Genomic DNA, 22,086 nt, shown 5'->3' on the forward strand with positions numbered 1-22,086 from the left:
ATTTGAGATGCTAACTATGCATTGTATACTATATAAGGCCCCTTATAACAATATTTAGTCTCTATTGTCAAGAAGTTCAAAATCTAGTGACAGTTATAGGGATAATAACTCAGCATTACACTGTGATTACAAAATGTTCGGTGTGTTGGAAGACATTTCTCAAATTTCTGCCCATCTTTTAAGTGAGGTATTAGCTGTCCCTTATTTTGGACTATGTTTTCAAGGATATTGGTGTGACAAACAGTCTTAGAAGATAGAGAATCATTTCCTGTGGGGAAAAGAGCTGGTGGGTTTACTACCTATTATAAAATATTTGACTTTCCTAAACTGAGACTTCCTGTCCTATAACATCACTCACTATGCCAATGACCTCTGGCCCCTTTTGAGTTGCCCTGTAGGAATGGGAAACTAGAGAAAATGCTGGTACTTTTGCTATTGCAATGCTGTGAGTAATGAATGGTTCCTTATCTCTGGCTCAAGAGTCTTATGTTCCCCTATTAGCATCCATGAAACTATGGCAGGCTACCTTAGTAGTTTGCAGGTAAGATAAAACTTTAGACTTTTCACAGCTCTTGGCCCATGCGACTGTGGGAATGTGAAGGAGGTGTACATATTTTAATGATGTAATGATGTAGGAGGATGTGAAGAATGTCAGGATGTGGGTGAGAAAAGTCAGAGGGTGATAAGGAAGAAAGGTGGGGATCCATGTAGAGGAAGTGGTATAAGCAAGGACCAATTTCTGAGGAGGGGGATAGTGAGGAGTGTTTTACTGTTAACAAAGAATGTGGATGGCACATCCTTGCCTTTCAGGAAGGCAATGCCATCGAGGGATATTAAGTAGAGGATGATATCATCAAATTTAAGTTTTATGAATGACATTCTTGTAATTGTGGAGAATGAGTTAGCGGGGCTGAGATGGAGGCAGGGAGCTGAGGCCTGGAGATAGGCCAATCAGGAACCATCGGAATAATCCAGATGAAACATGGTAAAATTCTAAAATAGGGAAAAGGGATAAAGAAGAGGAATATTTCACAAAATATGGAAGGGGGACCAACTAAGTTGTGTTGAAAGAGTAGATTTTGGGACTTCTCTTGGCTGGACCTGTTTTCGATACCTGGGTAAACAATGGTAATATTTATCCTAAAAGGTGGTGGAAGAATAAAGGGCCATAGCATTCATAAGGGTACTTGGACTTAACATATGTATGTAGGTATTTGATTTAGAAAGAGCGACCAGTCTAGGTGAGCAGGGTAGATATTACTCTTATTTGACAATTAAGGAAATTGTGTTCCTGAGGGTAGAGTGGATTGCTGGGGGTTATTTTGTCAGTGAGTTAGTAGTTGGGCCTGGATAAAATGAGTAAACTAGTGACCTTGTTATTCTGTTTATTAGTGCCAATCATAAGAACTGTCACAGACCTCTTATCCATTCCCAAAGAATCTTAGCTTTGTCCAGGAGATGAAGGAAGCAGAAGGGAGAGGAAATCAAGGAGGCACATATTTTTCTTTCATTTGACAGATATATGGGACCTCTTAGTTCATTGCTACAAGAAAAGGGATAGAGGATTTGTGTTTGAAAATGTGGGCCGAAGAGAGTCTGTGTTGTTCATAAAATAGCTCCAAAAAGTTTATTCTTAGGAGCACTGATATTAGATGACCCAAGAGGAAATATGTTCTGCCAAAAGGCAGATGCTCATCTTTGAACATACGATCATTAGGCCAAACTTGTTTAGAGTAGCACAAAGCTGGAGCACAACCTACATAATCTTAAAACAGCCCATCGACCAGTTCAGTGAAAACAGTGAAAAGCCATGTAAGTCAGGTTCCTCATTTGAATTGTGCTATCATGGACTGAAATTCTATTACTAGTACCAAAACGAAGTTGTGGTATTATTATCTCAGAAAGTCAGTTATTCTTTCTTGGTCTCCATTTGGTGCTTGGAACACAGTATGGTCTCAAATAATTTCCAAAGAATTATAAGATCTTTTATCAATTCTAACACTCTGAGAGTGGTTGAGAGTTCCAGGAAAGAGTATATAAAAAGTATAGATGAAGACCGAGGTCAGAACATTAAAGAAATCTACATTTAGAGACTAAGATGACAAAGGGGAGCTTTAAAAAAAAAGAATCGGTAAAAGGGGTGGGAAAGGAACATTTAAAAAGGGCATTTCTGATGTTTTCCCTAAAGGACAGTTTAGTCCTAGGAATCAGTTGAACTCAATGAATTGGTTGGTGGTGAGCTGTTTTCTATGTCTGTAGAAAACAGACTGTAGAGGCTTCCATGAAAGAAAATTAAACCCTGGGAAATCCGAGTTGGATATAGAAAATTAAATTTCTGTTTAATGTAAGATGAATGGGAAGTCTTAGTCCCAACTTTCTCCATATTAAGTCATTAAAAAATAATTTCCTACTCTGTGGAATGTTATCTATATTGGAATTTCTTTGGTCCTGGTTGTGTCCCTCTCTTATTGGCTATATTTTCATTACTGGGTGTCTTGTTTTTCCAATCAAGTCGTCAATTTCTCAAGAGCAGAGTTCCAGCACACGTGTGATAAGCAATAAATGTATTTTAACTTTGCCATTTGGAAAATTTTCATTCTTAGACTGATGAAGTCAAACTTGGGAGTTGAAGACTCCAGAGGAGTGGACACGTTTAGAGTTCACTTGACTAAAGGCAAAGTGCTTTTCTAGGTCCTTCAGGCTCTGAGAATGTCTGAAATATCTTAAGTGGACTTGAGATTCCAGAGTCTCAACTTACCGTCCGAACTGCCCATTATTACCCTTTTGCCCTCTCCGCATCAGTACCTCTGAGAGAGGCAGCCTGCTTTTTCGCCTTGCAGGAAACACAGCCTCAAAAACAGCTGCGCTCAACTGTTGGATCCTAATGGTACATATTACTTTCGGTCTTTGGCAGAAGATATTCTTGGATCCCAAAATAACCCTAACCACAGGGTTAAGGTTTTCGCATAATTGAAGAGTACTGAGAGAAAGAATCAAATGAATGAGGGCTGATAGACATTTAATCCATCCCACTGTACTCCACAATTTGGGCTTCTTTTGTAGTCACATTGGTAATGGCAGCCAAGGCTTAATCTCTTGGGATCCAGGCTCCCACAATAGGGTGATGAGGAATGCTGCGGAGAGCTGTCACTTTGTGATAGTCTCAGCTAGTGATGGAGACAAGTCGCATGGCAGGATGTCTGAGCAAAACCTTTTTATTTGCTTCATAGGATATAGCTGTAAGCTGAGCTATCCCAGTAAATCAACTTTCAGGGTTAACTGGAGCAAGACTCTCATGTCAGTGAATGACTTTAACATCTGCTTGTTTCCGGCTTCCAGATTCATTTTGGACAATCCCCCTCAGTCTTCTTGGGCATTTTGTAACTTATACTCTCTCCCTACTTCAAAACCTACATCATTTGTTTTTCTATCTCAGGAACACATGCCTGGAGAATATCGTATAGCACAGCTTCATGTGTATTTTTGTGTTTTAATAAGAAGTAAAAGCTTTGAACAGATAAATGCATTGGTCTCTGGTGGAGTATTTGTTTTAGAGCTAGGCAGGACATGGTGGTGGGTAGGGGGACTCGCCAAGTACATAGTAACTAACCTTCTTAGCTTTTGTTTCATTTTTGTTTGTTATTTTCCTAGAGGTTTCTGATGGATCAGGCTTTCAGATTTCTGTGTTAATGCTGCAACTGTTGCTTAGGAGAGCTATTCTAGTATTGATAACTCCAAATTACACCTTCGAAGCTAGTTCATTCAACCGATCTCACCTCGGATGCTACCATAAATGACTTTCAAGTTTCTACACTTGTATTTCCTCATTTCTTTCTTTTAATTTCCACCATAGTGAGATCCTCTCTCAGGATTTGCATCCCTTTCTACCAACTAATTCACTGGTTGGCATTGTTATTTTGTTGCACATCACTCACTGAGTCTAACACTATTTGGCATATAGGAATTTTTTTCACTTTTTTGGTGAAATTATTATCAAGCCTAATGTGCTAGGTATTGTACTAGATGCTTGTGAACCCCTACTCAACAAATCTGTGTTGATTTGGTTTGAATTATTTTTATCACATTCTTTATCATTGGGAAACTTAATTTGAATAAACCACTCATGTTTGCATTTGTTTACATTCAGTTCAATATTCATGCATTGTGATAATGGTCAAATAAATGTACACATTTGTCAAAACCTATAGAATTTTACACTCAAAATGGGTGCTTTATGTTATAGGTAAATTGTACCTTAATAAAGTTGCTTTTAAAAGTGGAGGCAAGCCCTTTCTCTTTTGAGGCTGACTTGTCAAGGACCAGGAGGTCATGTCCTCCTGAGAGTCTGCTCACCAGCCACCCATACAGGGGATGTGCATGTCCTGACTTGGCCATGGGGAACAAAATTTTGCAGAATAGATGTCTGCCTATTCTGCAAAAAATTCTGAGAAAGCTTAGAATCAGCCTGGAGGCAAAAAAACAAAACCCACAAAAATAAAAACACACAATAACAACGATAAAATAAAATAAAACCCCAGGTTTAATTGTTAACTAAATCATGTGTTTGTTTTTATAATAGAACTCTTTTCATTTATAGTATTGATTCTATATTATATATAACAATTATAGTTACAACTTAATTTTATTGTAGTAGGGCAATGAAATATAAATCATCTGTTTTACTAAGGATAATTAAAATTATCAAAATAATTTATTACTATAATATATGGATAACCCACATTCTAACCATTGCATTATCATTTGACACTCAGATTACATTTTTCTATAGAAACAAAGTCCCAGTCCAGAACAACCTAAGTGCTAACCATCAGAGCCCTGCACAGGTCTCTATCCCCCCTCATCTGAGCCATTCTCCCTGGGGTCATCCTCCCCTTGGCCATCTGGGGCAGTCTAAAGCAACTCCACCTTGAGGAGCCCCTGGTATCTTTGCTACTCCCCTACAGCAGTATCTGCTGACTGCCCTCCAGTTGACCTGCTGGATGCTGTGGGCATCCAGACTTTCCAACCTCCAGCTTCCTGTCCAAATTCCCTCTTGTTGTTCACTTTTACAAGGTGAGCCCCAACCACCTGCCTATCCAGACTTATTTTCCCAACTTCCATTTCCCATTTCTCCCACTCAACTTATTCCCAAACTACCAATATCCCAATTGAACTTCAATTTGGAATAATGCAACTTCCTCATTCTGTTGACTCCAGATATTTTCTTGGTAAAAGCCAATCCTGACACTGTCATTTATCAGCTGTGTAGATGTGAACAAATTAACCTTATTGGTGATGATTATATTAGCTCTCTCTCCAAGAGAGTTTATTGTGAAGATTAAGTGAATTGATCTTTGTAAAGCAGTTAAAACAGTGCCTGGCACCTTGGAAGTGTTATATAAGTCTTTGTTGGAATTTATTATTATTATTATTATTATTATTATTATTATTGGATTCAGTATTAAAAAACATACACAAAACATACAGCTCATCCTTGGGATGATTAATAAAAATTGGCTTTCCCTAGATAGCTCTTGATGTCCATCCAAGGCTGGCCACGTAAAGGTTTTGGGAATCCTTAGAAGCTAAAATGAAGGAGGTGACTTTGGATCATGGGCAATGAGAAGGGGTACAGACAAGGGTGACACCACAGGGGAGGGAGAGGGCATACAAAGTTTATGGTTTTGTTTAAGGTTTTAATTTCACTTATTTCTTATGTCACTGAGACTAATTTTTCTTATCACCTTTAGCCTTTGGACTAGTGCCAGATGCCTCCTTTGCTTTTTGTATTAAAAGTTCCCCCCATCAACTTCTGTCCTTGGTCCCGAAGGGTCAAACTGGGCCTGAGCATCAACCACAACAGGAAGAAGATGTAAAAAGGCAGAAATCAAGGGATCAAGCTTTGGTTGGTGTGAGCAAATTCACACATGTAATGCAAAATGCAAATCAGAGCTCTGAACGACAGCTACAGTAAAAGATGTCAAGGGGAAGGGGAGGGAGGTCAGTGCCAGGAGAGACTTGCTGGGTTGAAAGATACTTCAGCCAGCTCAGCCATGTTTATTGTATCCTTAGAAGAGGATGCACGTCCTGGGAAGACTGTACTGACCTTCTTGGGCGACATCAACCAGTAGATTGGGGGTATGACTCATGATGCTTCTCAGTCACCAGTAGTCCCTTCAGGAAAAAAAAAAAAGTACCTCCTGGCAAAGATACCTGGATACAATCCAGTGTCTACCACTTAATAATGATCTACTAAGTGGGGCTTGGTCTGTGGCACTGAAGAAAGGGGAAAGCATGTCTTCTCCCCAGGGAGCTGCCGTCCTACTGGGGGTTGAGACTCCTGTGTATTAACAAGGGTAGAACGCAGGCACCTGGTGGGCATTTACTAATCAAGACTCCATGGGTTCCATGGGAGGGAACCCAGGTTCAAAGTAGTTGAAGTGCAGAAGCTTAATTTATTGGCTGACAGAACTGGAAAAACAGGGGTGGTTGTCCTCAGGGACTCACGAGATGCATGCAGTTCTCTCCCCGCCTCCCATGTGCTGTCTTCAGTCTGTTCTGATCTAAGCATATGCCACAAGCATGGCCACTAGAGTCTCAGATTTGTATTATGCTACCTTAGTGACATTGGAGGAAAGAGCTTTCTCTCAGAGTTCATGTATAAAATTCCAGAGAATGACCCATATTGGAGTGGCTTGGGCCACATACTCCTTCTTGGCTAATAGCTGTGGTGAGAAGTTTAAGCTATTATGATAGGCAGGTCTGGGGCATGTTGCAGCTCTTAGGAACTAGAATGAGGAGTCCTGCCTCATGAGAGCCACATGAAATGAGAGAAGGACAGCTCTCTAAAATAAAGGTAAGACGTCACTTGCTAAGGGAAGGGACAAAGAAATCTGGGACATCCTGAAACAGTGGGTGCCTGTCCATGGGTGAGCGCTGCTCTGCCCAGAATTTAAGGCTGTGAAGGCTCCGCAAAAGGGACCGGGCTGCGAGCCAGCAAGAGCCAGACAGCTCTCGGTGAAAAGCAGGACCTGGAAGGAAGGTGCTTTTGGAGGGGAAGTTGCATTCCTCCTGTCCTGCAGGCAGGGTGCAGGCAGAGCAGGGAACTCTGCTTTGAGCCTCTTCCCCACCACCCCCTCAGTGGCGAGTGGTGGGTATCTAAAAGGGGCCCCCGATGAAGCCACTTAGGGACACTCATGTTAAGGGGTGGTGACCTCCCTCCCCAGGGCCCGGGTGCTCCGGCAAAGGCAGCCTGTCACCACCTACAGTGTAATTTGTCAGGGACATGAAGGTTAACATTTTTCTTCGCATACACAAAAAACATCTTTAATGACCATCGGCAATCAGGACCTCCGATTTCCGTCTCATTTGAAAGCTTTTAATGCTTTCAGAGGGATAGATGGGGTGACCTAATAGGTCTTTTCCATCTCTGATTTTCTATGATTAATGAAGTTCAATTGTGCAGAATAAAATGGTGAGTTTCTTGGTGTCAGTTCAGCTGTATTCCTTTTCTCCTCCCTCTTTCTTTCCCCATTTTTTAGACAGATGATAATCATGCACATTTCTCTTAATGCTTCGAGAAAAAAAGGACTTTTTCTTCTGGGCCAGCTATTAAAAGTGCCAAGGTGGGTGTTTTTATCCATGGTGTAAATTGTTGCCAAACGCCACAAGCCATTCCTCTCATTTTCCCGCCCCCAGGATGGATTGGGCACCTTGCACTAATGGCATTGCGGGCATTGTAAATGTGGAAACATTTTGTGTTTGTAGAGTTCACTAGACTTTTTTTCTAAGTACCTTCATAAGCTACATTTGCTTAATAACATGCTGATGACTTCCTGTTCTCTAGGGTAGATGTGATGGATTTCATTAACTTCTTTTGTCTGAAGGGAAACTGAGACCCAGAGCAATGATGGGGCTGAGTCAGAGCTGCCCAGCTGGGTGTTGGGAAGGTGCATGCCAGTGCTTGCTGGACTCCACTCGGCTGAATGTGAGGATTATAGTGCAATTATTGAAGCATCTCTTGAGGAAAATTCTGGAGGAATTCAGTGAGTCTTGTTTCCCTCTTGTTGGCCTGAAGATGTTCCTGGGTTGAAAGTCTTCTGAATTATGAAGAAGCAGACTTTGAGAGAACTGTCTTGGGAGTGAGAGGTTTTTCACCCTCATACTCACTTTGAATTTGTAAGGGAGAGGCTTCTGGAATGGGATTTCCTTGGGTTTTTAGCTTCTTGGGATAAAGAGCACAGATTGGCTCCTCTGAATTCCTAGCAGTAAAGGGACCTCAGACAGAATTCTCTCCTGGGAGGAGCAGAGAGACTCACCAGCACACAATTCTGTTGCCTAGGAGTCCTAGGTTGGTCCCAGATGAAGACCACATTTTAATCTGTTAAAAAAAATCTATCTAGTTAATAAAATACCCCAAATGACTGAATAAGACTGTATTTTTGTTTCTAATATCCTAGAAAAGCACAAGAGAAAAAATAATTTCCAACATTCTCATTAGTAAAGACACTCTGGCCTGAATTGTTGCAGATTCTAAGTACACAGAGCACATGCTATGATTTTTAATCATAACTTTCTCTAACACCCCATCTGAGGGAAACATGCTTGACATGGACTGCTGCAAGGCTGGTCCTACAGCTGGCCTACAACCTGGGATTTGCACTTCTCTTCCTAGACACTGGTGTAAAGGCCTCTTTTGGGACCAGATCTTGGGGAGTAGTCAGTCAACTTGTCTGTATTTACTCCTTTGTTTCATGGGTTTGAAGTCGCCCCTACATGAGCAGCATGTAGATGAAGCTGATCTCTGCAGCTGTGTGGCTTCATGGCTTGGAGTCCCTGGGTTTAGGAATGAAGTAGCTATTGCAACTTGAGGCTACTTGAGGCAACTTGGGTCTCATTTTAAGTTGGAAACTGACTCAACGGTGCTCTAGTGGGGTGTTCTTCTGGTGGGTGAGGTCCACTGAATGGAACCCAGTGTCCATGGGGAGTCTCAGTGAATACTTTCTAAGTGAGAAATTAGGCAGGGGAAAAACATGAGGACCATTTATAGGGAAATAGTTATGTTGGAGGATTTTCTTGCCACATTCTAGGTTTAGTTCAAGGAGTAGTCCAAATGTGCCATTTCTGTATACCGCGCTTGAGAATTCCAGTCTATGATGACTATTGTACATTCCCAGCAATAATGCGTCAAGTTTCCAGTAGCTCCACATCTTTGTCATTTTCTGCCCTTTTGATAATAGTCATCCTAATTGTGTCCAATAGTATCTTATTGTGGTTTTGATCTGCATTTTCCTAATGATTAGTGATGCTGGGCATCTTCCTCTGGGATTGTTCAGGAGTTTTGACTATGCATTCCATCTTAATGCTTCTCCATACTGGTTAAGTTTTGGGATTTCCCTTGGGATTGGTTTTTAAACATGGTAATGACCAGGACCCAACAATGAAATCAGAATCTTGTGGAGTGAGGCCCAGAAATCAGCATTTTTCATAAGTGCTCTGGTTGGGGTGCTCTGGGTCTTAAAGCACCGGACCTGAGTGAAGTCGGGGCCTTTCAACCAGTAGTGATCTAGTTTGAGCAGACAGTTTTTTTTTTTACCATTTTATTATAAAATATAATAATAATACCTACCTAGCAGAATGATTTTAGGTGTAAATGATATAATAATATAATATAACAATAAAGAGCATTTTTCTAAGCAGAGGCACATTATGGGAGAAAAGGGAAGGCAACAGCAGTGCTATTCTCTGCACTTTGACAATAACCCTGAGAGGCACGCTGACCTCAGGAGAGACCTAGGCAGGACGAGGCTGAAAGGGCCGGGAGCAGTGGTTCTCTGCCCTGGCTGCACATTCAAATTGCCTGGGGATTCTGAACTACCTGTAGAGTTGTTCATTGACCTGCTTGCCACAGAGGGCTAGAGTTCCCAGTCTAGGCCAGTCACCATGTCCCAGGCCTGATGAGGGAGGGCTCACATTCTCTGCTGTCTCAGGAAGTGGATCTCACCCTAGCACCACGGGAGGCAGAGAGGTTGCTTCAGCTCCAAGGGCCTCGACTTCAAGAATAACCCCAAGTGGTATGAAGGGCACACAGTGCTGGGTCCTCTCTAATTCTGCTTGGATTTATGGTGTGTCAGGAATAAAGCATGTAAATAATCGATTTAAACACAGGATTTCTCACTTCATTCACTATCCCTTTATTTTCCAATTCTTATCCTGAAATGCTGGCTCATATTATTGGGACCATACAGTTATTATTGTTCTTTAGTCTTTTTTTTTTTAAAGATTTTATTTATTTATCTTTAGAGGGGAAGGGAAGGAGAGAGGGAGAGAAACATCAATGTATGGTTGCCTTTCATGCATCCCCTGCTGGGAACTGGCCTGCAGGGAACCAGCCTGCAACCCGGGTATGTGCCCTGACTGGGAATCGAACTGCGATTGTCTGGTTCGCAGGCCCGTGCTCAATCCACTGAGCTACACCAGCCAGGGCCATGTTCTTTAGTCTTTTAATGTGACAAAGAACCAAATGGCTTAATTTAATAAAAAACTAAGTTTAGGGGTTTTTTTCCTTTTTGTCTATTGCATGCATTTAGGAAGGATTTACTTTAATCTAATGAGGCAATTATTGAGTTCTAATTCAATGAAGGTGATTATTAATAATGTTTGGGGTAATAATTTTTAGAGTTTATCCCTCAGTTTTACAAATCTTAAAACATCTACGACACTCGTTTGGCACACACAGCATTTTATATCCGACCAATGGAGAGTCTCTTTCACACACATATGTATAAATCTCTATGTCTATCTCTTATCTACCTATATATCTGTCTGTCTATCATGGACAACTAATTAGCATTAAACAAGCAGAAGTGTGTTCCAAACTCTTTTCTCATGTAGCCCTTTTTGCCTCCTTTCTGTATTAAAAAAATGTCTGTGTGCATAGATTTGGGTCAGAAAGACTTTGGAGTTAGAAGCTGTGCCCAAGAACAACTGTTGACAAAATTAGAAAATGTGCCATACTGGCCTTGATCAAACTCAACCAAAGTCAACCTCCAGCATTCTCCCTCATTCCTTGTTACCCACTCTAGACCCAGAGGGCTCTAATTAGTGGTTTGCTGTTAAATCAATTAAAAAAAAAAAAACCTTGCCCAGATTTAAGGTGTTTGCTGCTTTCTCTTGTGTCAACACTTGTATACCAGGGTTGATTTCAAGCTACCAATTTGACTTCACTGTGGAGCCAGAAAGAGACATGTGTGATTGACTCTGGCTATATGATCCTATAGGAGCTGGCTGGGGCTTACCACTGGCCCTAATGCTATCAGCTTCTTCTGCCATCCGGGTCAAAACTCACCAGCTGAAAAGGATTGTGTACTAACCATTTATATCTTAGCGTGAATCTCGGGCCTTCATTCCTCTGTTTTAGGGAAGAGAAAGAGATCCTTCCCCATTAATGAGAAGACTAGCTTTCCAAAGCACATATCCATGTTGTGGGGAGAAAAGAATACATAAAAAGAGGTCAGACTTTTTTATTTTTTATGGCTGAATAATATTTCGTTGTATATGTGAACCACATCTTTATTCAATTACCTATTGATGGGTACTTGTCTTGGCTACTGTGAAAAGGTGAAGGGATTAAGTGGTGCAAATTGGTAGAAAATAGTCAAGTTCGGCATAGGAAGTATAGTCAATAATGTTGTAATAACTATGTATGGTGCCAGGTGGGTACAAATAATAGCTAACATTGAATATTAACTGTAATTGAAAAAATATTTCAGAAAGGCTGGGTTCTTGTCCTGAGCCTCTTGCCTTTGTGTCTGTGGGCAAGGCATGCCTCTGCTTTGGTCCTCGAGTTTCCCATGAGGTTGTGAACCAGCTGGCCCCCAAGGGCTCTCCCAACATAGGTGACCACTCCAGATGGCATCTGATCCCACCCATGCTAAACCACAAAGATGATAGAGGAGATGAGCTGTGGCAAGGGAACCAACTAGTTATTTCATTGTGTTTGTATAAACAATTGAAATATTTTTGATAAGAAAAAAAAGGAATGTATGAGGGAGTAAATAAGAAACTCTGCAAACTTTATAATATTGTTAGCCTGTCACCAGCATTTGTTAATGCTCAGAGAATCTATTGCTTGTAATCAAGTAGCACACATTTATCATACAATCGTTACCTTATTAAGCTGTAATAAATGCCTAGTTAAGTGCGTACAGGCCGTTTCTGTTGCAATTTAATTACGAGCACAGCTAATTAGGCAATATACTCCATCACCGTTTTTATTCAAAGGGTTTCCTCACTTTATTAAACAGTTTTGAGGAAGGCCTGGTGGAACCAAAAACTTTGGTTAGGAAAGGTAGAGAAAACATTAACCACTGTCCCCATTTATTGAGTGCCTACTATGTACCAAAAACTGTCACCAAATTCTCACCACTTGTGTAAGGACCTTGGGCATGGACACTGTGTACTAAGTGCTCATGGTAAGTGGCCACAACACACCCTCCTGTGACGTGCAGCAGCTGTGCTTAGGGACCGCAGGGAGAAGATGCTAATGCTTTGTGACCTCACAATCCTGTTACTTAGTGGATACTCTAGAGAGACTCAGACCATGGTATGGAAACAAGTATGCAAAAGGGTGTCTTTGAAAACAGCATAAATTATGGTAGCAGAATACTGGAAACAGTGCACATGTCTGTCAATATGAGAGTGATAAATAAGTTGTATGTTATGAATTGTTATGTTCACCTAATACATTGAAATATCCACTGCAATGAATAGACTAGGTGACCTGCATACCTATGGACAATCTGAAACTTTAATATTGTGCAAAGAATGCAGTATACACAGACAGAAAGCTTGCAAATAGTGTCTATGTTTTATGGCTCTGCACATGTAGTTACACTAAAGTTATGGAGAGAGTAATGTGGTTACATCTAGGGATACATTCAGGTGAATGGAATTGGAGAAAGTTATAAAGGTAGCTTCAGCTATATATGCAACTATTTTCTCAGAAAAAGAACCATCTGTGGCAAATATGTCAAAATATTAATATCTATTAGATCTGGATGGTGAGAATACAAATGAAAATTTTCTCTGAAATATATCACCATTTGGATAAAGATGGGGTGAGTGAATAAGTTATAGAAATTTTAAAAAACAGTGAAGTGAGGAACATATAAATCCAGACAATCCAGTTCTTGTTTGTGCTTTCTCACAAAGCTTGCTGTCCCTGTGGAATGCCGGGCAGGTACTAAATGGCCCTTTATCACAGATGCTAGAGGAGGAATTCTTGCTTTGGGTGAGCTCATTTCAGATGACCTGGAACTCTCTTTATAAATTTAAAGTGCTAGTAGGCCTTTGACACAATGTATTTGTGGGTATTCCAGATGTGCATACATAGCGGCAGAGGGCACGGTCCTCTCCAGGGGCCCGAGAGGGCGGCAGCTGGCTTGGCGTAGGCATGTGTGGGTATGAGGGGCAGGCTATCAGAAGGAATGGGACCACCCGGAAGAAAAGGTTCTGCCCTGGTCACCTGCTCTCTTGCTGGTAGTCAGAGCCTCTATCCTCTGTGGTTCCTGCCTTAATGCTTTTTGCTTACTCCATCTCCCCCAGCCCCCTGAATACCCCAAGGCTGGTATTTCCAGGTGTGGGGTTATACAGGCCTGCAGGTGATTCTGTACCAGGACTGCACGTCACCAGGTGAGGGGGTTAAAAGCAGCTGAGTTAGACAGGAAGCTGTCTGAGTTTCTGAGTCATCAGCACTCTTTGCTTGCAAATGACAGAAAACCACCTCAAATCAGCTTAAGTCAAATATAAAATAAGTGCACGAATGAAGCAGGGGTTCTGCCCCTTTGGGGCCTGTTCACCAAACCAAAGAAAAAGCATGCCTGAAATAGAGCCAGTCTCAAGGATGACTAGACTCAGGGTCATACCCCATCAGGGCTCTCCACCCCTTTCTCGTATCTGGGTGGTGGCCAGACCAGCCCTCTCCAAGGCAAGAATTACAGCTGTAGGCAGATCCTGACTTACACTCTGCCAGCCTCACTCTGGAAGAAGAAGAGAAAGAGGCAACGAGACCCAAATGGCAGCCCCATGTTGGGTGGTACAACCCATGCATCTGTTCTCTCTTTGATCAAGTCTGGAAAAGTCCTAGGAAAGAAGTCCAATCAGCCTGGCTTAGGGTGCATACCACATACTAACTGTAAGTCCACCTAATTTCTCGTTGCTTTAATTTCCTTTACAAAGGAACAATAATATGTGATAATAATAGAATAGCCCTCATAAGGTTATTGGAGTGATCCATGCAATCCTTTAACAATGTGCAGAGCTCAGAGTAACAGGTGTTTAATAAACAACAACAAACGTGACTTCACCTGATGTTACAAAGCTGTTGAAGAGCTGTGAGTGGCTGAGCCTGGTTAAGATGCCCCACCCAGTGGCTGGGGGCTGTGACCTGTTAGAGGTGGCTGCTGGGCAGATCCAAAGGATAGCCAAGACGGCTTACTCAGGGTTTTCCATCTCTTCGGGTGGATATGCTCTCTTACTTTTAAAGAATGTTCAGAGCTCCAATACCACTTCTTCCTCTGATATCTGTGTGTTTGTGAGTGATTTTGATAGGTGTTCAGGGAACCTGATGTACCTTTGTTCTAAACTCTTTTGCTTTGAGGACACAGCTTAGTGGTTTCCTGCTTCTTACCTACTCACCTCACTCGATGGCTACAAATGGCCCCTGGATTCCACATCTCTGGCCTGTGAGCCCCCTCTCCGTAGCCCTGGCTCCTAAGGCTTGGCTGCTGAATGTTCTCTCTAATGTACACCCCTGGGAAGATTAAGCAAGGCGTGGAAGGGCATCAATTTTGGCAAATACCCCAGCTAGACAAGCATTTATACACTTAACCAGACAAATACAGGTATTTCTGTGTATTCGTGGTTAAAAGGATTGCAGAAATAAAAAGGGGGAAAGCTGAAACAGGGGAAGAAAGAAAAGGAGAAGGAAACTAATATTTAGTGATCATTTTCACTGCACCTCATCTTATTTAACTTTACAAACAGCCCATGATGAAAGTAGTTATATTACTGTTTGCTTATGGAGATACTACAGTGCAGAGAAGATAGGTAATTTGCTCAAGGTCACACACACACTCTTTGTAGGAAAGAGAGGAGAGGAAAATGAGGATAAAGAAGTATGGTGGTGGCAGTACGGTGTCCTTGACTTCAATTAATTCGCCATTTGTTTACGCAAGAGTGTGCCGAGTGGTAACTGTGTGCTCAGCCTCGTTCTCGATCACATGGAATAGACAACACTTTTCCTGCTTCAGGGAACTAACAGTCTGTTGTGAAGATAGTTCACAAAATAAAAAAAGATGGGGGTAGGTTTCAAAGTAACAGATAATGCAGTGCCTACCACAGAAAGGACCTTAGGATACCTGGCAATGAATGGCCTCCTGTCCAGAGGCTGGTTACCTGGCCCCCAGGGGTCCCACCCAGTGACTGGCTTTCATGGCAGCATCCACTGTGTTGAACTCTTTGGCTTTGCAGAGACTTCCCTCTCCTGCTCCCTCAAATGTCTGTGGGGCCGCAGCCCAACCAAAGGAAGCCACACAATAGCCCATCTAGGATCAGGAATCCCAGGGAAGAAGGTGAAGCTGGGAATAAACATTCTGTTTTTCACTGAGTGTCAGACTTCTGTTCTGCAAAAACGTAGGGCAACTTCCATGGACCAAGAACTATCACTTTGCTGAGAAAGCTGTTCTTAAGACTAAAAGTGCTGACATTCCATGGGGGAGAAAAAGCCCAATTCATGCCTGGAAGCAAATTGGCCAAAAAAATATATGTATTTGTGGCGCCAAGTTAAGATGGAATTTTCTCTCATCTCTTCTCTCACCTATTCCCCGCCCCCATCCCCTTCACCACAAAGTACTATATTCTTTGGGGAAGAAAGATGTAACTAATCCCAGATTCAATTAATGAAAGGCATGTTGAGGAGGAAGGTGACTCATCATTTTTGGTTGGGATATTTCTTTCTTATCTTAATGTAGCCATGGGATGATAGACCACGACCATGATAGACCATAGACCATGACTACCATGGAAGTTAGGAGAACACATTCTATGTAATTGCTAGTTAGCTCTTAACTTGGGAGAATCACTTTTTTTTCTGGGCCTCTTGCCTAAGTTTTCCCACATGTAAAATTTTCAAGCCAGGCTCTGCAGGGCCTTCTTAGGGGCCCCCTGAGGGACAGAGACAAGATACAAAAGGTTAAGTGAATGGGGCTCCAGCCTCCTTCACCCCTAATTACTGCTTTAGGCAGAACAGATGTGCTTTATCTGCCTGATCTATGCTTTTCTGCTAAAATTCATTTGTATAAAGAGTATTTTCTCTCTGTCCCTTCCATTTAACACCCCATGGCTTTAGGTCTTTGAACTGTGTCTTTGACTTTTGAGTCTGCTACTACTCTGAGATAGATGCTGATCCTTCCCCAGCTGCATCCATCACCAAAGGCTATGTGGGGGCTACAGGCTTAGGTTGCAGAAAAAAGAGGATGCCGCAGTGCTGAGAGCAGTCCCGGAAAGCCTAATGGGAGGGGTGGAGATGTGACTGTTGGAAGGGATTTGATAACACGAATTGCCTTCCTACCAGGGCCAGCTTAATCACAAATATAGCCTGGGCAGCATGATGTATGAGACTTTCTGGAATCCACAGGGCCCCAGAAAACACATCACCCTGCCCGCATAGGCCCGATGATTGACATGCCACTGCTGGGAGCTGGGCTTATAGATTTGGGTTTTATTCCCATTGAACGTGTTAACAGCCCTGTGGATGAGTCCCTAGAAAGTGAAGCACACGTATGTTCTTTTCTGGTTATAGGATAATTGAGAACAAGGCTTTCTAGGGGTGCTTGAGCCAGTGGGTACTTGAGCCAGTAGGTTCTATGGGTTTGGGGGAGACTTAAAAACAAAATATTGAAAATGGGCAGTTCCCCAATTCACTGTCCCTTCTTTCCAGCCAAGTGTCAGCAATCGGAGAATTAGGGAATTGCGAATAAAAAGGCCTCTAGGGGCATGTGCTCCAGCCTCTGACCCGGTACTGAATACTGTTGTGACCTGAGGTGACCCTGATTTGCATACACTCTGGGAGGAGTGGAATTTATCGTCTCATAGCCAAGACCAGTCTTTTTATGGAGCATTCCAATGAAGGGAAAAGTTCTTCCTTACATTGAATTAAAACTTTCAGTATTTCAGTAATTTTCACCCTTTTTCTGGGAACTATGCAAAATTACCATTTCTTTCAAAACAGTCTTCCAAGGGTCTCAAAGAAAAATAATTATCAAATGCCCCTCTGCTATTCTTGTCCATCAATGTGGCTTTTTTACTCTAGTTAAACTTCTCAGTTTTCTTCTGTTTTCTCTCACCTCCCTGGCCTCATGTCTGGATGTCCTTGTCTTTGGTGGTCAGGGTCCTTTCTGAAGTCCCAAGCCCAGAACTGAGCTTAACAACACTGAGTGGAAGGAATGCTGGACTGGTTGTTCCTCTGCTAGAGGGACATTAAAATTATGCTTTGCTAGTCTAGAAGTACATTATTTTCTCTAGCATCTCTGTTTAGCTGTTGTTAGGCTTGTACTTAAGAGAAATTTCTCATTATTTATGTGAATGGCTCTTACATCAGTTTTGTCCAGTCCTGTTCCCAAGGGGTCGGTTTTTAAAACTTAGATGGAAGCTGTAATGGCAAATTTTATGTGTCAACTTGACTGGCACATAAAGAATGACAGAGTGAAGCACCCAGATATTTAACTGAACTTCATTTCTAGGCGTGCCTATGAGTACTAGCATTTGAGTTGGTGGACTGAGTAGGCTGCCCTCCCCAATGGGGCTGGGCATCACCTGATCCATTAAAGGCCCGAATAAGACAAAAAGCCAGGGGAAATTTGGATTAATTCTGCTGGAATTGAATGCTTGAGCTGAGGCACACACCTTCTCCTGTCCTTCACATCCCTGCTAAAATCCGTGGTTCTCAGGCCTTCAGACCCAGACTGGAACCTAAACCACTGGCTCTCAGGCTGTCAAACCAAACCACTGGTCTTCTCGAGTCTCCAGCTTGTGGACAGTCAGTTATAGGTCATGAACTGATATCTTATAATAAATTATTGCATCTCCCATTGTTTCCTTTTGTCTGGAGAACCCTAACTAGTATAGGTTTCTCTACATTTCCCCCTGCTCATCTTAGTATCATTAAATTGTCAGTCAATGTCTTTTGTTTAGGCTTTTGTTACTCAATCCACTCACTCCTGCTCTGGACTCATGTCAGGCAGATGCGCAAAGAACTCACTTTCTGTGGATCACTCTGGTTGCCACACCCTGGACCTTTAAAGCAGTGGTTAGGCTAGGCCCTCAGTGAATAATTGTCAGAGTAATAAACAGGTGAGTGAATGAAGGACTTGAGCCAAGAAGAACCTCCATGGTCCACCTCCAACAATCTGCAGGTATGGTCCACATGGAAAGCCGTGAATCCCTTTCCTGCATCCCTGGGCTATACGCCATCCCATGTTTCTCTATTCTGTCCTCAGGAAAATCACGAGCTATTTCATTAAATTTCTTTAAAAATCATGATATGTTTGATCTAAGAAGAAAACGGGACTATTTTTACATGGCTTTTAGTTAACTCACATAGGATCTCTGTGATCACTTTCTTATGTGAGAGATTCCAATCACTTTTTCTACCCTGGGGTAGAGTTGCAGTCTGTGTGCAAAGACTTGAACTAATTTAAAGGGACTGAATATGAAAATTCTAATTAAAAGCACACATGAGCACATGCAGATACATAAAGAATGATAGAGTGATAGGAAAGTATGACTAGTATTTAATAATGTTCAGCACTGAATGGTGGTTTGTGGATATTTATTATTTTCCTCTTTCTACCTTTCTCTTTTTTCCCAATTGCTTTATTATGTGTAGGAATTACCCATTTTGTAATCAGACACAGGGATTTTTAAAAAGTGGGTATGTGCTTTACCACCATTTTTTACTTATATTGGGCTTAAAGTCTTTCTTAGCTATGCTATTTTATCTTTCAAGTTAAAGTTTATTAACATTGTCAGAGGAAACAGAAGAGAAAAACAGGAATCGAGATTTCTCACTGCTTCCTCTTCTTAACCTGATATTATCTTCACAGCGTCACAGGGTTCTCCCTTGTGCTTTGTCTTTAAAATCACACTTGCTGATTTTATGGAAATTTTAAATATCTTCAGTCTGGTTCAAGCTGTAGCCTTCCTGATATCATCATTCATATACTTACATGTATATGAAACTGGTCAGGGGAAGTAGTTATGGATCATGCAATCTGTTAAGCCCTGGGCTTAGAGAGAATCTAAGAAAAGCTGTGATCTTTAATCTCCAGAAGCATCAAGTGGAATTGGGTAATAGGACTTCCATATAGGGAGCCATAGTGAGCCACCCAGCAGTGTGAAATGAAGTGTGAGGTCTTGTGGGGAAAACTATAAATTTTCCCAAGAAAGCCTGATAAAGGTCAAGGGAAAATATTAAACCGTAAAGCCATATCATGAGCAAATTTTGAAGAGGGTTGAGTCTTTTACTAATATCCTAATGAGATAGAAGGAATGGTGTGATTATTCTGAATCACTATACGAAGAAACTGAGTCACAGAGAAAATATCACAGTTGGTCAATTATTACACACAGGCGCTCATGGAACCGGCATTCAGGATTCCCAGGGTAGGACTATTTCTCTCTCTCTCTCTCTCTTCACGACATGCGCACACACACACATACACACCCTTTACCCCCACTCCCAGTTCTGCTGTTTTTCCCTCAAGTCCTGTGCCCTCTTGCCAGATGTTGTCACCTGCCTTCCTGTCTTTTCTCCGAAGGCCTTGGTAAAGTTACAAGCTGAGCCTGGCAGGCTCCTGCCCCAGGCCAAACAAACAAACAAAAGAGAAATCTTTCAGGCCGGGCACCAGGGAAAAGTGATCTTGATGCTGTCTGTGGCATGAGCTGAGGCAATTGATGACTTGGCATTCTGTCCTCGAGTCATCAATCATATAGAATCAATCTCAGCTCCCTCTGGAGCTGGCCCCCCGGCTTACATAATTCTCTCTCCCTGCTGCCAACCTGAACGGTCTGATCCCAGTGGTGGAAACTGTTTTGTTCTGCGTTCAGCATTGATTCACTTGGCCTTCAGTAGTATTTTCTTCATTCCCCAGAAATGTCACTTAATTTATCCTCTCTGAGGTGGCTAAGTTGCCTGGGCCTCACTGCATCAAATAGTGCAGGTGAGCAAAGAAACCCATCTGGCTTTTCACATCGATGGCCTGGGCCTGGGGCCCACAGACCTAGAAATCAGGCCTCCGCTCTCAGGTTCTGCACTCTTCCCTGAGATGGGGCATGGGGCTCTGTGTCTGATGACCCTGAATTATTTCAATGATGCTGCCACTCCCCAGCTATTCGATCTTGAACATCCTACCTAATTACTTAATGCCTCAATTTTCTCATCTGTTAAATAGTGATAGTAACACCTATCTCACAGAGTTGTAAGATTGAATTGGATCAGGGGCATAAGTACTTGGGACAGTATGGGACAGATGTAATCAGTCAGCACAGGTTATTCATATTGTGATTATTAGGGCACAATTAAGATGTGTAGGGTTGACCATATATATAATCAAGTTGGTGGCCATGAGGGAAAAGCCTTGAGAAGGTGGCCTGTGCAGAAAGAACTACTCTTCTAACTTGTCTCTGAACACAGTATCTGACTGGCACTCACTTCAATAACTCAGAATATGGGTTTGCTGTGGATGGAATGTGTGTTTTGAAAGTTAATTCCCAATGTAATGGTATTTGGGGGTGGGGTCTTTGGAAAGTGATTGGGTCATGAGGGTTCCGCCCTCATGAATAGGATTAGTACACTTATAAAAGAAGCTCTAGAGAGCTCCATTGCCCCTTCCACCATGTGAGGTCACAGTAAGAGACAGACTTCTGTGAACCAGGAAGCTAGCTCTCACTAGACACTGAGTCTGCCAGAACCTTGATCTTGGATATCCCAGGTTCCAGAACTGTCAGGAGTAAACTGAAGCTGTTTGTAAGTCACCTAGTCTATGGTATTTTATTATAGCAGCCCAAACAGACGAAGACAGAGATCTTCTCCTTCCAAGTAATAGGGATTGGGCCCTACAGGAATGGGCTTAATACTTTGTGGCATGTAGTGAATGGATGGAGGAGGTGGAGGATGTTAAAATGAAACTTCATGAACTTCACAGGGTTTCTGCAGATGAGCTCAGAGGGATATGCATAGATGAAGGAGAGTTTTCATTTCTTCCATGCAAAGACCTCTTCATCCCTTTTTGTAAAAGGAGAAAAGGATGAAGGAGTCTTGCTAGTAGGTGATGTCGACCTTGTGGGACCAAGTGGGGAGGAGAGGAAAAGCAATGGGTGCAGGAATGGGTCAGACTTAAACCTCTGGAAGGTGGCACAGCCCTGGGAGGGGCTGCAGGGTCCTTCTCTCTCAGACTTCCATGTGCCTCTACATCTGTCTCTCTCTGTCTTCTAGCAACTGGAATAGTTTTTTCAAGAGATTCTGAGGGCTGCTTTATTTGTTAGGAGACAAGGAGGCACTAATAAATTCCTCTGTGTGAGGTATTTAATTACATAATAATGTGTACACTAATCAGGGTAAATGTGTTTGTGAAAACACCTTGATATGGGAACAGTTAATCACCCAAGGCATTGCTTCTTAACACACCTTGGAAGTTAACTTAATTAAATTAATTAGAACAATGAAAAAATTGAACTGTTTATTGGTCCACAATGGCCTGAAGAAATGCTCCCCCTCAAATGCAGAAACATCTCCCACACCACAAACTATTTTCCCCAAACCCTCAGCCTTATGGTATGGCTACACCTTAGGAGCTTGCAGACAGCAAAACCTCCCCCTGCACTTCACCTTGGACTCATTTCCTATTGGAGACAGACGACACCTTGTCCATGTGCCAACATGTATGCACGCACACATGCATACACATGTGTACACATGTACACACATGCCTTTTGTGTACCAGAAGCTCAGAGATATCAAGGAGGCTT

This window comes from Artibeus jamaicensis, unplaced genomic scaffold, assembly GCF_021234435.1.
Source record: "Artibeus jamaicensis isolate MK-2021 breed Jamaican fruit bat unplaced genomic scaffold, CSHL_Jam_final contig_354, whole genome shotgun sequence".
Taxonomy (NCBI): domain Eukaryota; kingdom Metazoa; phylum Chordata; class Mammalia; order Chiroptera; family Phyllostomidae; genus Artibeus; species Artibeus jamaicensis.